Source organism: Podarcis pityusensis, assembly GCF_964106645.2.
Source record: "Podarcis pityusensis genome assembly, chromosome: 9".
NCBI classification, from domain to species: domain Eukaryota; kingdom Metazoa; phylum Chordata; class Lepidosauria; order Squamata; family Lacertidae; genus Podarcis; species Podarcis pityusensis.
Genome location: NC_138034.1, coordinates 546765 through 562557, shown reverse-complemented (window position 1 = coordinate 562557; position 15793 = coordinate 546765). Strand labels below are relative to the sequence as shown.

At 43.9% G+C, this 15793-nt stretch overlaps 1 long non-coding RNA gene across 1 annotated transcript; it reads left to right on the top strand.

Moving 5' to 3' along the window:
* The first annotated feature begins 6383 nt into the window (after positions 1 to 6383).
* LOC308485595 lies at positions 6384 to 11908 on the top strand. Its single transcript, XR_013990642.1, has 2 exons — positions 6384 to 6747; positions 11734 to 11908. It is a non-coding gene; the product is annotated as an uncharacterized lncRNA (long non-coding RNA).
* The last annotated feature ends 3885 nt before the right edge of the window (positions 11909 to 15793 follow it).

Sequence of the window (15793 nt, the reverse complement as noted above, 5' to 3'; positions counted from 1 at the left end):
TGATGTACAGATGGTACATCACCCCTGTAAAATTAGGAAAAAATCTATAAGAATGGAGATAAAATGTGCTGGAGGTGTAAAGACAAGGAAGGAAGTTTTTACCACATGTGGTGGACTTGTGAAAAAATCAAGAAGTTCTGGGAGCTCATTTATAATGAATTAAAAAAAATGTTTAAATATACTTTTGTTAAAAAACCTGAAAATTTTCTTCTGGGAATGATTGGCAATGAAATTAAGAAAGAGGACCAGACCTTATTCCAGTACGCAACAACAGCTGCTAGAATTTTAATCACCCAAAATTGGAAATCAATCAATATCCCAAGAGTAAGAGATTGGCAAAGTAAATTATTTGAATATTCAGAATTGGCAAAATTAACACAAAGACCAGAAAGAAACAAAGTTTATTAAAGAATGGAATAAATTCATAACCTATTTGGAGTAGATTTAAAAAACCCAAAGATCACAGTAAGCTTAATATAACCCTTCAACATACAAAAGTTTTAAAGATAAACTGCGGGAAAAAATGTATTACATAACCCAAAACTGAGGTGGAGGGAAGTCAATAACTTACATGTTTGTCTCTGGTTTTTTTCCCTTTTTCTTATAATTAAGTTATGTTGTTCTTATTTTTGTTTTTCTTCCGTGAAGAATTTATTTTCTGTACATATGTGTGTATATGTGTGTATGAAAATTAATAAAGAGAAATTTAAAAAAAAAAGGAATTGATGCTGATGCAACCTGTTTACAGAATGTTCCAGCAACAAATAGCACATCATAATTTGAGAAGGAAGTGCGTGCTGGATAATTTGAGAGTCTTCCAGGGGGTTTATGGGACAGGCGAGCGTCATAGACTGTTATAGACCAAATAAAAATGAAGTGGAAGACAATGTCATTTGACCATGTTTTTGGGATGTGGTGGAGAGCCAGGAAAGCAGAAAAGCAAAAGGAATGAGGAAAAAGAGGATGACCAGCTGATCCTTCAAAGCTATCAATCAGTCCCCAAGCTTTGCAGAAAAAGAATTTCAAGTTGTGCTTTAATTATTGTGTTTTATGTGTGTAAGGGTCGGGATAGGGATGGGAAGAAATCTGCTTGGTTTGCATTTTATTTATTGCTCTTACTCATTAAAAAAAAAATATATCTATTCCACCCTCCTTCCTAAAGGAGTCCCAGACAGCAAACATGAAGAAGCTAAAACCATGCCATTTTTAAAAAGAAGTACAGGCAAGCCCCCCCCCCCCCCATTTACATGGAGGTACCGCGTTCTGAGGTACCGCATATATATGTGAACTCACATGTGATTGAAGTACCCATTGAAAAAGACTGCAAACACCCTGTAAACATCTGAAAACCCAGAAAGACCTTTTTAAAAACCAGCAGCTGTACCAGATGGACAGGAACAGTGGCAATGGTGGCACTCCATCTTCTTCATCTCTGGAGGACAATTTGCAAACAATGACAAGTGGCGTAGACCAGTACTTTGAAGTGCTTTGTTGTGGGCAGATGCACTTGTTGAGGCTGATGGTGTCTTGCTGAGGAACATGGTGATGGGCAGCTGGTGCTTTTGCCTCTTCAGCTGGTCAGGGCCCACTTGGGAGCCTCCTGGTCTGTGGATGCAGCTTCAACACAGGGCTGATGTTCTTCAGCCAGCTGGCTCAGAACTCCTGTGAAGGCTGCTTGAAGTGCACATACACTTGCACAAGGTGCTGCAGTCAATAGGGATACACTGGCGGTTCAGGTTCTCCAGCCACAGGTTGAGTGCTTCCTGCACCTTCACCAGGGCCTTGTCCCACACATGGTACTTGTTGCCCTGGTGCCTGGATTTTCTTCTCCCTTATCTTAATGTCACATACACCAGACTCATCCCTGCCAAACTTGCATGTCGCAGCACATACACTCATGCCATCCCATAAACAGTCCATCACTTACAATTTCTCCTCCAGAATGGGTACCACTCACTGCCTCTTGGGTTTGCAATCACCCAAGGAAAATGACAACACTGTGCATTTAGATGGCAATCTCAAAGAATAGCTCAAAAAACTCCTCCAAATTCAGCCACAATTGCCACCGCCTTCCTCAAACTTGCCACAGACCTCCAAGGTCTTTTTACCATGTATCTACAGAATGTCTGTCCACGGCTACAGTCTATTTTTTTAAAAAAAAGATATTTATTGAAATTTTCAAGATGTTACAAAAAATAAAAAATAAAATAGAAGCAAAAGAAAGTACAAAATAAAAATAGTTGACAAAGTAGAAAAAGAAAAAACAACAAACCCCTTCCCACCATATGAGTAAAAATTCAAAATAAGAAAAAGTGACAGGAAAAAAAAGAAAAATGCAAAAATACATACAAGCTGTTAAAAACATTTAAAAACAAATTCATTATTTTCAGATCCTTAACTGTCATTACCTTCTTTCTTAGACCTCCTCCTCCTCCCTTTCTTTGTATCCTAGTTATTAATTATCCCAGCAAATCCTTTCCATGTTTCATAATATTCTGTCATTGCATTACCCTAAACTGTTTTGATCTTATCTTTCTATAATAAAATAAACCTTAAACCTTAAAGCTTAAAACTTAAATCTTATCCTTACCAGCTTCTCATAACCATAATATTCTTTCATATTTCTTTAAACATCTTTGCTAAAGCCAAGTAATTTCATTCCAACATTTTTCTAACATTCATCAATTTTATAAAACAGTTCTAATGGTAAAGAAAAAAGATACAAACAGATCCAATCTTCATCCAACGTCCCTTCCTCCTGGTTCCGGGTTTTGTCAGTCCTTATTATCCCGTCGATCTAGCCCATTAACCTGGCAACCTTATGTCCGAGGCCCTCAAGTCTCTTCCACGTCCCTTCCGCGGCTCTTCTTCATATTTGTGACTGTATTTTCCCTTGTCTCCTGCTCGTGGTAACTCCAGCTTGACAATGTTTTTAACCCTTCTCGACAGATCAGCCCCTTTTCCATGTTCAACACTGAATTCCATGCAGTATTTAAAAGCATGTTTCAAAGACCCTCCAAAATTAAGAGCCCCCACAGTCCCAAACATCTCACGGCCCATTGCCATATTTGAAAAGTCCAGGCATCCCAGCATAGGGGGGGTCAATCCAGCCCCCATTTCCAAGCCAAACCAAACTTTTCCTTTCCAAATATGGCTTTTTCCAAGTTCATTTGTCAAATCCGAAAAATCATATTCCTGTTGGGCCTGTTCTGTCAAGACACTCTCCTGATTTAATTCCTGAGTGGGCTCCACATATTTTCCCACTGTCTGTTCAAAATTTCCCACTGCCTGTTCAAAATTTCTAGTCGAAGTCGCCATCCAATTCACCTTCTCGTGTAATTGTTCCAGTAGGGCATTTGTTTTATAGAGAGCACACAACAAAGCTTCTGAATACATTGTCCTGCAAGGTCAGATGCCTGTTCCCACGGTTGTAATCTGTAACAGCTGCCAGCTCCCTGGAATTAGTTACAGTTTCACAGACTCCCTCTAGAGGGAAGACTTCTATTTGTTCTTGCAACAAAGTTTCCCTTTTTAAGATACTTTGTCCATATATATTCCTTTAAAATGCGAAAGGGAGCAGTGGAATCACTATGTTTCTCTTCTTTTAGCTATCTGTCAAAAACACTTGTCTTTGGTCAATGAACTTCAAACGTCAGTCCTGACACCCCACTCCAGGATCAGGACGGAGGAAAGTTACTTTACTTTAAAGTCACTTTAAACAGTCCAAAAAGATCTCCCCCTTCTCCTGCTGTCGAAGGGGGGTTCCACAATTTTAAATGGTGAAATCCAATCTTTTAAAAACGATTTTCTGAGCTCTAGTTTAAATTGTCTTTGCTTTATTCTGTTTACAAAAGAACGGAAGGCTGACTTCCTGTTTAGACCTTCCCGTTCTGTACCAAATTAGAGTAGGTTTTTAAAATCCAATTCTTTCCTGCTCGCTAGTCATTCTTTGATATCCAATTGTTCAAAGTCTAAGTACTCACGGGTGCTTATTTTAAAGTCCAAATTGTCCCAGGAAAAAGGCAGCGCTCTCCGGCAACGGCTATGCGGCTTCACTCCATGGAAATAGCAGCTGACTCACAGCACCGCGCCACTCCCCCCTCTTCACTTCGGAGCCCGTTAGTGGGTTCCTTAGCGGGTTGGGGGGGCGCTAAAGGTGCCCGCCGAGTCCCATGGTCACAGGCTTCATCCGCCTGTGATTTTTAAGAGGGTCCCCGCTTCGCCATAGCGGAGAAGACCCGTTTCCTGCGGAGCTAGTCCCTCCAGTTCAGAGGGATTCCGCCATTGCCGGTGGCGCCACCCCGGAAGTCTCCCCACGGCTACAGTCTAACCAAGGAATCATTTCTTCTGAAATGCTCAAGGTCATAGGCATTGTGAAGGAATTATCCGATAGAAAAGTGGAGACTGTAGAAAGCCAGCCATTAAAAAATAAAACCATGATATGGGTTTTCTTAGAATTGAAAACCCGTGTCATGGTTTTTAGAATTGAAAACCCATTTCAGTGGGGGCGGCACAATCCTCCGCTTGCGGCAGGGGCGGCACGATCCTCCACACATGGCAGCAGCAGGGCGAGCCCCTGCGGGGTACCTTTTTGTCACCCCCCCCCCTCAGAGATGGCACCCCGGGGCAGACCACCCCCACCCCCTTCCCCCGCCAGTGCGTGGGGCTATCTTTGAAGGTGACATGGAAACTACAACTAATCCAGAATGTGACAGCTAGACTAGTTACTGGGAGTGGCTGCCAAGACCATATAACACTGGTCCTGAAAGACCTTCATTGGCTCCCAGTACGAATCCAAACACAATTCAAAGTGTTGGTGATGACCTTTAAAGCCCAACGGCCTCGGCCCAGTATACCTGAACATCCCCATTGTTCAGCCCGGACACTGAGGTCCAGCTCTGAGAGCCTTGAAACCAAATGATAGTTCAGAGGTTCTTTTCAAGACAGAGGAGACAGCGTAGAGTCCCGTGAAATATCACAGTCATTTGTAACAATGAACATTCATTTCATAATTAATCTGAGGCAATGGAAGGTGCCTGCATTCAGTATCACGTTCAAAAATAACAAATTTTACTGATATCCCTAACTGTGACCACCTTCATGATGGCTATCTATGGGATGGGTCAGGTGTGGGGAACCTCAGTACACAGAGTTAGGTGGTCTTCCAGATCTGTCTCTCTAGCCCTGCCCTGTGTTCTCCTAAGGTACTTTGGCTGGCATGGTCCTTGAACTTCACAATGCCTGCCGCTTACCTGAATGGAGGATGGAGGGGGCAGGGAGCATTTATAGAAACTTCTGGCCTGTATGGCTGGGAGGTAACACTGCTTGTTTCACATTGTCTTCAGCCACTGGAAGGTACCCTATGAGGTAATGAGGCTCTTCCTAATTTGATTCTGCTTAGCAGAGGGCTGAACTAGATGACCCTCAGGCTCCCTTCCAATGCTACACTCCTATGATTCTAACAGTAAGGTTAAGCAAACCAGCTTCTCTCAGTCGACTCCTGTGTCAAGTGTTTGGAGGGGAGCTTAGCGGAGGGTGACAGGTGATGGCAGATACTTCGAGGGGCAACGTGAAGCATCAGGCTCCGTTTGATGCGAACCGGGAGGCTGCACATGCCACCGTGCGCCAGGACAAAGGGTGTCTGTCTAGGCAGCAGGTGGCCCCAGAATAAGTGTCTGGGCAGGGAGGAGCAAAGCTTGTTCCACATCTTTGACAACGCTAGCCGTGAAATTGCACTCCACTGATGTATCTGGGTCAGGCAGTCGGCTGACAGGTCTGTAATTTCATGGCTCCCCCTTAGATTTCTCTTTCACACACACAATGCCTATAAGAGCGTTAGGCCAATTCTCCAGTTAGGATGCTGGTTTTACTTACAACTTCCTCCCCAATTCATATTTATTAATTTATTTAGTCAATTACAAGTCCACCCTTCCTTGTCGCTCACCTCCAAGGCAAGGTGCGAAAGTTTTTTTAAACCCTAAAACATGAAACAATCCAATCAGATTCATATAATGGTTAGAGAGTTGGGCTGGGACCAGGGTTCAAATCTCCAGTCACCTTTTGGCCAGTCACCCTCTCTCAGCCTAACCTACCTTTCAGGGTTGTTGTGAGGATAAAAAGGGGGAGGGGCAAAACATGTAGACCACTGACCCGTCTTCTGTGTCCCACCCCACCCCCTGGCTCTGAGCCTCCCTCCTCTGAGGCTCCCCTAGGAGGTTCTCTGGCTGGAGCCCCCCCCCTTTCCTCTTCATCCAGCCAGACCCTGACACCTTTGTACAGGTGTATCAAGGATACATTCTAGCGAGTCACAGAGGGTGTGATGCAAGGCTGTTGAGGGGTGTGGCCTGGGAGGGGAACTCAAGGGCTGGGGGTAAAGACTGAGAGGGACACATTCAAGGCTCGGACCTGAGGTTCCCCACCCCTGATTTACATGGTCTCAAATCACCAAGTCTGCTCAGACATCTTTGGACCTTTGAACCCCATTTCATCTACATACAGTACTGCTTTGAGCACCAGAGATTTTGGTAGAAACCATACTGCCAGTTTGCGTTCTTCATCCTGCAGTGAGAGCCAGGACAAGGAAAGGGCCGAAGTGCCAGGAAGGTGTTGCAAAGGTGCAAATGGACTAACAGAGCCAATCCTGTGCTCCTGCTCCTGTGTTTGCAGCCCAACAAGCTACTCACCTGCCAAGAAGCGAGAACAGTGATGCTGCTCCACCCAGCGAGCTGCTTCCAATATTAATCTGGGGTGAGATAAATGCCCTTTGCCCTTTCTATTTTGCACCAGGGTTGTGTGGTGGAGAGGGTGCTGGGCTAGGGTCTGGGAGACTGGGGTTCAAATCCCCACTCAGTGTACATGAAGCTCCCTGGGGTGACCTTGGGCCAGTCACTACCTCTCAGTCTACCCAACCTCACAGGGTTGTTGTGGGGATTAAATGAGGAGGAGGGAGAAACATGGGTTCTACCTTGAGCTCCTTGAAGAAGAATGGACACAAATACAGTGAATAACAAATAAATAATACCTCCAAGTGAACCTTGGCTTAAATGAAGTTCTGTTCGGGCATCAGCCGAAATGAGACCAAAACCAGGCTCTCTGTATTGAGAGATCTCCCTCTGCCCCACCCCCCAATATTCTCACCTCTGGGAGATCCAGCCTTGCTTTCCCTTATTCATAATTCAGCCTGACGCAGCACAGCAAAAATCAATTCACACTTATAAGAAAGTGCCAAGGCAAATTACTTCCTGACGCATCCAGTGCTGCTTTCTTATCTGCCAATGACTCTGTCCTGTGGAATGTTATGGATACCAGGAGAGGATATATTGATTTAATAGTATCCTTTCTCACTCACGCTTGTGAGTCAGCAGCATTCCCCAATATATAGCAGGAAGCTAGTTGGTAGATTCATTTTAATCTCTTTACTTAAGCAATCCAATCTGGCTTTGTCCAGATTGGGTTTTGTTCCTGGTAAGTCCCCTTTTATACCTCCTAAAAAGGAATAAAGACACAACAATCTTCTTTATAAGTAATAAGAAGTTTACTCACATTCAGTTCACAGCTGGATACCTGAAGGCAGGCTTTAGCTTAGAGTTACAGAAGAGAATGTGGGTTCATCCCATATGGGCATCTGAGCCCATGTCCTGCTGGCTGAGAGCCAGCAGACAGCAAAACACAACAGTATCAGCAGCAGAAGAGAGAGAATGGCATCAAGAGAACAATGACGGCGTGACCAGCCCCTTTTATGGGGTCTCCCAGGGTCACGCCCATCTACCTAGTTACATGCAGGGGGAGGAAGCTCCATGCCAGGTGTGACAGGAAATCCTGGGGTGACACCCCCCTGTGTGTCCACTCTGGGTGTTGTACTTGACTGCTTATCTTACATCCCACATATCCTTGGTGCTCAGTCCTCCATTTCAAACTGCCCCCTCTGGCTTCTATGTGTTGTAAAAGTTGCTGGGTTCAAGCCACTGGTGGGGCAGGTGGAAAAAGCTACACCCCGGCATGTCCACCCCCCACCCCCCTGCTGTGCATGAATGCAAGTCCCCTCCGGAGGCAGCATTTTCATTTCCCAAGGAGTGGACATTTGATTCCTATCCATCACCAGTGACTTAATCGCCATGGCTTTCAATCAGGGCAAGGTACATCTTGACTTCTCAAATCAGAATCATAGAATCATAGAATTGTAGAATTGTAGAGTTGGAAGGGACCCCAAGGGTCATCTAGTCCAACCTGCTTCAATGCAGGAATCTCAACTAGAAGATACGAGGAAGTTCCTCAAACAGCCTGACACTATTGAGGCTCAGGATATGGACCTCCCTGCAGTCACAAGAGGTGAAGAGGGAGAAACTGGCCTGGTTTGCATCTCATTCTCAACTGATCTAAATAAAAAAAATCCTTCCAGTAGCACCTTTAAGACCAACTAAGTTAGTTCTTCCCTCAACTGATCTAGTTCATATACTCTGAGCCAATATGCAAACCAGAATTTGCACTTCTCTGAATTTCCCAGTGAAGCTCTCCAGCCAAAACTGGCCCACAAAAATGAGCATATATCAGGTGAAAATACACACCAAAAAATGTTTGTATTAGTGAAAATACTAAAGTGCATTATATTAGGAAAAAATACTGGCAAAAATGTGTTTATTAAGCAAATTGGCAAATGAAAATACATGTTATAAGAAATGGTCATTAAAATATGTACATGTTTCCCTGAGGATTCTTTTAAAACAAACAAACAAACAAACAAATAGCAAGGTCATTTATAAATGAGAATTGAACTTCCAAGGGGGGGAAATGGAATCCAAAATTAGCAGGTTCATCCAACGCTACCCATGGAGGTGAGCTAGCTTCCTAGGGACTCAGTCTCCAAACCATTCACTTCAGCACAGGCTTAAGAAGCAGAAGAGTCACAACCAGCAGTCAGGTGCGCAGCCCTGACTCCATAGAAAGTAGACTTGCCTTCACTCTTAGACTTGAAGGCTCCTCTGTAACTACCAAAAGGCCCCTCTCATTCATGCTGTCAAGACCAGTGGCTGTAGAAGACATTCCAACTAAACTACACACCTCCATGATAGGGCAAAGACCCCTTCAGTCCTAGGCAATCTCCCCTTTCATGCTGCTGCTGCTGCAGGAGATCCTGCTCTTTTCCCACCACACTCAATGGGCAACTGCAGCCGCGACCCTGGCCTCCTTTTATGTCACCCTCTGCCTAATATCAAAACCCCTCTGCTTGGAACTCTAGCCAGCGTGTTTCTCTTGCCCCTCCTGCCGCCAGCCCCCGGATGGGAAAGAATAATAAAATGGTAAAGTTGGGAGGGATCCAAAGAGTCATCTAGTCCAGCCCCCTGCAATGCAGGAATCCAGGAAGACAAGCAGAGGCATTCCCAGGCTTCCTTGCACCCTTGGCAAAGAGCTGTATCAACACGCCCCCCCCCCCAGCTGCCCAGACAGTCAGGCGAATGGACTCCCAGCCACTCCCAGCCTGAATGGAGAGGTGCGGTTTTTTGCACCCTCTGGGCCTGTTGCCCTTGGCAGAGGTCAGCCTGGCCAAGCCCTAGGTACACGCCTGAAGATAAAAGGGGAGAAGAAAGAGAGCAAAAAAGGGAGAGAGTGAAAATGAGGGTGTTAGAAAGAGTTCTGGCTCTCACTGAAGGATAAAGAACTCACACTCAATAGCAAGGTTTCTGCCAAAAACTGCAGTGCTCAGATCAGTACAGTGCATAGGCAAAATGGGGTTCAAGAGAAGCTAAAAGATTGGATCCAACAAGCGACATCCCCCCCCCCCGGGTCCCATTCTATGGAATGGGGTGGGCACAGCTTTAGCGCGGAACACAGGCATGGAACACAGGGCTGCCCCCCACCGAGCCTTTGCTGGTGACACACACACACCACTGCCCCAGTAATGATTCTGGGTCCACTGTCAAACTAGAATTCCACTGCTGACACCATTTGACAACACTGGCTCCGCAGACAAACTCAAGAAATAAACTAGAACTTTATTCTCCCAAGCCTCCAAGACAGCAGCAACTTCTAGGCCTCTGGAACTGCCTGCAAGTTGTGACCCTAAGGCATCACCAACTTCGTAATGCTAAAGGAATATATTTAAAAATGAACGCTATCATTGCACCTCCTAAAGAAAGTAGCAGACCCTCTTTTTGCATGGCAATTACGTCCCAGAAGGTTGGGTAGTGCTGGGTGGGGGGAGATAATTTGTGCTAGCCTTAACATCCAGAGCATCACTAATGCTGCACTGTTGCTAGCTTTGTCCTCTCACTGGCATAGGAAGGGGGTTGCGGGGGGTGCAGTCCACCCTGGGTGTCATCACTGAGGGGGTGAAAAAATGGCAAAAATATGTGTTTTTACAATAAAAATTGGGGCTCACGACACTTTTTTTTGAAAAAAATATTATTTAATAACTATGTCTGACAATTAATTCACCTCAACAAGTCAACATAATACGTATTGAAACTTTTTAGTTCAGGCAACAAACACAACAAAACGCGGCTGAACTCGACACTGTGTAGTGCAGAGCGTGTGGATAAGGAAGGGAAGGGGGTGTTTCTTTCCGCCAAAGCCTGTCTCTGCAGTTTGTTTGTTTGTTTTATAAAATATTTATTGAAGTTTGAACACTGCAGAAAAACAGAAGTAAAACAAAAGAAAAAAAATAAACAATAAACAATTACAAAACCTCAAAAACAAAAATAAATTCAGAAATACAAAACATCAACAATACAAAAAGAAAAAGAAAGAAAACAAAAGCATTAATAAAGAAAAGAAAACCCCAAAAAAGAACAAACAAACATACAAAAGAACCACATATTTTCATATCCTTATCTTTCATTTGCTTATTTCCTCGACTTCCTCACACCTCCTTTTTTGTATGCTAGTTCAATTAAATATTCCAGCAATTCCTTTCCCTCTTTCACAAATTTAGTTCCATGGTTTAACTTAACGCAATTTTAGACTTGAATTTACCTCTTTACCCAATGTCAGTCTATTCATACTTAATTCTTTATAATATTTCTACTAAAGTCATATAACTTCTTTCCAGCATCTTTCTAACATTCATTAATTTTGGAATATTTCTGTAAATAAGCTTTGAATTTTTTCCAATCTCCTTCCACCGACTCTTCTCCCTGGTCTCGGATTCTGCCAGTCATTTCCGCCAATTCCATGTAATCCATCAGCTTCATCTGCCATTCTTCCCTGGTAGGTAGATCTTGTGTCTTCCAGTGCTTTGCAATGAGTATTCTTGCTGCTGTTGTAGCGTACATGAAAAAAAACTCTGTCCTTCTTTGGCACCAATTGGCCCACCATGCCCAGGAGAAAGGCCTCTGGTTTCTTTAAGAAGGTATATTTAAATACCTTTTTCATTTCATTATAGATCATCTCCCAGAATGCCTTAATCTTTGGGCATGTCCACCAGAGGTGAAAGAAAGTACCTTCAGTTTCATTGCATTTCCAACATTTATTATCAGGCAAATGATAAATTTTTGCAAGCTTGACTGGTGTTATGTACCACCTGTAAATCATTTTCATTAAATTCTCTATTAAGGCACTGCATGCCGTAAACTTCATACCAGTGGTCCATAACTGTTCCCAGCCAGCCATCATAATATTATGTCCAACATCCTGTGCCCATTTAATCATAGCAGATAAAAATATGGAACGCTTCACGAATTTGCGTGTCATCCTTGCGCAGGGGCCATGCTAATCTTCTCTGTATCGTTCCAATTTTAGTATATGTGCTGCCGAAGCGAGCAGTTTGTACTTGAGTGAGACAACCGGTGACCCATCATCACTCAACCAGCAACCAATCCTATCCGCTGCCATGCCGGTCAGTCACCCCATGTTGAGTTAGTTAGTTAGTTAGTTGTGCATGCTCACAATGTTAAGTAAATAAACCAGAAAATAACACTTGCAACTGTAAGTATCTTATTTTTCCTTCTTTTAATAACTTCAATGTGGGGGGAGGATGACAAGAAATTTTCTGCACCGGGTACCACCTGACCTTGCTACGCCACTGTGTCGTCTTCCTATGTTCGGCCAGATATCCTCTCTCCTGTTTCCCTTTCCCTTTCTTTCTTCTGGCCCACTCCAGTGGGTCCTGCCCATTGTCTGCCTTGCTCAAATGGCTACTCCCATTTAGATTATTCATAATTGTCTCCTCTACTCCTGCTGTGAGGCAGCACTTTGGAAGATAATGAACCTGTTCTTTGCTTGCAAGGTCACAGCCTAAAGTGTGGCATGTTTGATTGTTATGGGGCCTTTTATACTAATTAACATCCTCTTGTCTTTTCCTTATTTGCAAAGAAAGCAGGGGGAGGGCATCTAGTGCTGTAAAAGGGGATTAGACAAAGTCATGGGGGGGCAGGGAGGAGCAAGGGAGCAGGGGGTGGGGAGAGGGAAGGCTGAGGCTCTTCTGCTGGTTCCCCACCCTTGGCTTACATGAAGGGATCCCAAACTTTTTCAGAGCACTGCCCCACTGGTTCCATAAACTCCCCGCCCCAGTGCCCCCTACCCTACCCTACTAAAAGTATTATTCAGAATGGCATGACCAACTAAAGAAGATAACACAAATTCAGAACAGTAACAATTAATTGCACAGGTTGGGGTGCTACTGGACAATTTTTTTATTGTTTTAATTAATTGCACATTTAATCAAAATACAATTAAAATTATGTCGTTTAATTATTTCAACAGCATTGATGAACTTGGTCCATTGTGAGCAGTCATTGACACCTCCAGTGCCCCCCTGCCACCCCCCTTGCCTCTTAGCACCCCCTAGGTAATCTTACTGCCCCCTGGGAGGTGATACCACCCGCTTTGGTGACCACTGAGTTAGACCATTGGTCTTTCCAGCCTACTATTGTCTACTCTGACAGACGAGATCTACAATCTTCAGGAAAAGTTATTTTAAAAAGCAGCATAGCATCTCCTAATTGAGTTGCATTGAACTAGAGCTGTCAGGGGATTGACCTGGTGCTCTGCCACTGAACGACAGACTCTCCTTTCTGGAAGCAGCTTCCTGACACATTGGAGGACCCCAAAATATATCTGGAAGGCATTAGGCAGTTAACAGTCTGCAGCAGTAATGATAATTCTGTACCTAAAATGTTTAAAGTCACCAGGTACAAGCCTGAGCAGACTCAGAGGCCAAGGCTATCCTTCTTTTTATGTTTGACAAGATTTCTTATGGAAAAGAAGAAGAGGGGAATCTGTGTAGCACAGCAACACGGATGTCACCAGGGGTAACATCTCCAGTGCTGCTGGGACTTAAAAAGAATATATATATATATATTTGATTTGAATATACACACATATCTGGCTTGTGTTACCATGTTATGTCATGTTATGTTATGTTATGTTATGTTATGTTATGTTATGTTGTTATGTTGTTTCTACATACATGTTGTTTCTACATGCAAGGACATTTTTTAATAATAAATGTATAAAATATCAATGTATGAGTCAGAAAGAGTCCCAAGGAAAGAGTTAAAATTTCAAAACTTCTAAAAGCACCTTGCAAACCTTCCTGGAGTTCTGTAAGAAAAATTATTTTAATAGTAGTAGTAGTAGTCGTCGTCGTCATCGTCTAGAGTTGGTCTCTCTCTCTCTCTCTCTCTCTCTCTCTGTTTGTCTTTCTGGGCTGAATGTTATTCTATCCCAGAGTGAGAGCAGATGCCTGTAGGCTCCCCAGTCCTTCTCTAGATTTCACTGCTCTATTCAGCTTGACTGTGTAATGTCACAACATATTTGTTCATTCTTAAGATGCTGCAAAACTCCATTGGTGTTTTTTTCAGGTAACATGCTATGGCTGCAACAGTAGGGAAGGGGCTGCAGCTCAGTGGCAGAGCTTCTGCTCTGCATGCAGAAGGTCCCAGGTTTAATCCTGGGCATCTCCAGGGAGGATAGATTCCCTGCTTGAAACCCTGGCAAATGGCTGCCAGTCAGTGTAGACAACACTGAGCTAGCAGAGCCTACAAACAACCCAAATGTTACAAAATAGTGAACAATTTCTGAGTCCACCAAAACTCTTCATCAAGCTGTATATAAAACAAAGCAGGAGCTGGGGTGGGAAGTGAGGAAAACTCTAGCTTGGTACACATTCACCCCAAGTGTTGGGTTTTTGGTTTTTTGGTATAATCCTGGGGGGTGGGGGTGGCTATGAGGACTCTTCCCAAGAGCACGCCCCACAAATGTACCCAAGAAGCAACAGGCACAGTTCTATATACACTTGCACTGACAACAATCATATTTGTCAGATCTGTGGGGATGATTAGGGAGGCTGGAGAGGATATATTATTTAATTCGCTAGCAAGTTCCATATTCTAGCAGAATTCCAAACAGCCCCCTTTTTAAATTACGCAGCGATCGGCTTGTTGCTGACTCATCTGAGTCTTACTATTAAAGATTCCTTCCTGGTAAAATCCCTTCTAATCCCTCTTAAAAAGAATAAACACAAGAATCTGATTAACATTAATATAAAAGTAGTTTACTCACAGATTCATTCAGGTTCACAGACATATCCCTGAAGGCAGGCTATTCCAGAACTATTCCATAAAGAAGTTAGTCCCAAGTGACTGCAACTAAGCAGTCACTTCTCCAAACACATAGCAACATACAAAATGGAGAAGACACACTCATCCAGACATGGAGGCTGTGGGCTCCTCCATGCTAGTACAACAGATCACACCCTCTTCAAGTCTGTCCCAGCTCAGGAGGAAACAGGAAGTCTTCTCCTGAGTGGTACAAAACATCCCCATACATGTCCACTCTAGGAATGTTGTACTTGATTGCAGTTTTACATCCCACAAGATCTTGGGAAAATAAGATGAAAACCTTGTTTAACTAGGCTTGCTTAAGGAACAATTAGCAATTAAACTAACAGCATTTTTTTAAAAAAGGAAGAAAGAAAGAAAGATTCAATGAAGCTATAAGCAATTGAAACCTGGTGATTTGTTATATCGAGAAAGAATTAGGAATTTCAAGTGTAGGAACTTTCTTTACAGTCTTGCAGATGCTGTAAGTAATGTTCTCATAAAGGTAAAGGTAAAGGGACCCCTGACCATTAGGTCCAGTCGCGGACGACTCTGGGGTTGTGGCGCTCATCTCGCTTTATTGGCTGAGGGAGCCGGCGTACAGCTTCCGGGTCATGTGGCCAGCAGGACTAAGTCACTTCTGGTGAACCAGAGCAGTGCACAGAAACACCGTTTACCTTCCCGCCGGAGTGGTACCTATTTATCTACTTGCACTTTGACATGCTTTCGAACTGCTAGGTTGGCAGGAGCAGGGACCGAGCAACGGGAGCACCCTAGTGTACTAGGCTAGGCTAACCTTTCAACACTAATCCATCCCTTTCATAATATCAAAGCCAAGTCCTAATGCATTTCTCAACTGGCCCTCTGTGTAATGAAAGATCAGAGACGTTAAGAATCTCCTAATGGAAGCCTTTCCAGTGCGCCCTCCCAAAGCTAATAAGGGTAAAGGACCCCTGGATGGTTAAGTCCAGGAAAAGGCGACTCTGGGGTTGCAGCGCTCATCTCGCTTTCAGGCCAAGGGAGCTGGCGTTTGTCCGCAGACAGCTTTCCAGGTCATGTGGCCAGCATGACCAAACCGCTTCTGGCACAATGGAACACCACAATGGAAACCAGAGTGCACAGAAATGCTATTTACCTTCTCGCCGCAACCGTACCTATTTATCTACTTGCACTGGCATGCTTTTGAACTGCTAGGTTGGCAGGAGCTGGGACAGACGGGAGTTCGGCAAGGATTCGAACCACCAACCTTCTGATCAGCA